Source organism: Aplysia californica, unplaced genomic scaffold (genome assembly GCF_000002075.1).
Source record: "Aplysia californica isolate F4 #8 unplaced genomic scaffold, AplCal3.0 scaffold00978, whole genome shotgun sequence".
Lineage (NCBI taxonomy): Eukaryota > Metazoa > Mollusca > Gastropoda > Aplysiida > Aplysiidae > Aplysia > Aplysia californica.
In genome coordinates, this window is record NW_004798248.1 from 165126 (window position 1) to 166377 (window position 1252).

Here is a 1252-nt window from a genome sequence, read left to right on the forward strand (position 1 = left end):
TGTTACTGAGACCATTAGGTTAGAAACGAAATGTTCTAGAATCTATAAGCTCTATCAAAATCTTAAGATTATTCGGAGTCGTTACCAAGTTATTTAAAAAAAAACTGCTTTCGAAAAAGCTTGAAATATTGTGAAACTCAACATTTTTAACCTCAAATTTCTCCAAACTAGACTCAGAGCAGATAGAAATTTGCAGTTCTAAGGGCAACGAAATTCTACCAGTTTGCTGATATTTTGCACTTTAAGGACGGAGCGTGGGTGGTTGGAGGGTGCCACTGGAAGGGTCGTTTCTGTCTGTGTGGGTGATTGGAAGGCGCCAGTAGCAGGTCATACTACATTACTTTCCCTCTGTCGTTTCTGCCTGTCATGCTACTTCCCTGCACTATATGGCTATTATTGAGGGTGGTTGGAGGGTGCCACATGTATGCCCTACTTCTTTACTTTCCCTCTGTCGTTTCTGTATGTTGGGATGGTTGGAGAAGGCTATTGTAGGTCCTACTTCTTTACTTTCCCTCTGTTGTTTCTGTCTGTGTCGGTGGTTAGAGGGTGCCACCGGTATATCGTAACTCTATACTTCCTCTGTGCTATTCCTGTCGGTCTGTCTGTCTGTCTGTCTGTCTGTCTGTCTGCCTGTCTGTCTGTCTGTCTGTCTGTCTGTCTGTCTGTCTGTCTGTCTGTCTGTCTGTCTGTCTGTCGTATTTTCCCCAGTACTGTAGTACTACGATTGTGTCGGGGTGCTTGTCTTTACTCAAACTCAAACAAAAGACGTAGCGTGCACACATCATTTCCGATCAGCAGCGGACCAAAGTCATGATTTAGACGACACTTTTCAAACCACCACACACAAATCAGTAACACGAATTTGCATATTTCACAGCATATTATGCAACTTATTGCTTTCAATTTTTCAAGTTTCACTTTCAGATAAAGAAAACGAAAGAAAACATTTTGCAGTAATAAAGAAGTTCTACTTCCGAACAGAACGTCTCCAATCGTTGTCAAATATGGGTGGTTGGCGGGTGCTCTGGTGTGGTTTGCTCCTCCTTTCCTACCTATCAAACTTCTATCGTCCTGCTGATCTCTCCTCCTTCTTTTCTGTGTTTGTTACTCTCTTGTAACACCTTTAATCTTCGACACTTACATGACCTACTATGTTGCAAGTGCCGTAAAACTCTTACTGAAACTTAAACTAAAATGACCACAACTGCGCGGCCTCAATGAGTTAAAAACAAAACAAAAACCCAACCCCCCC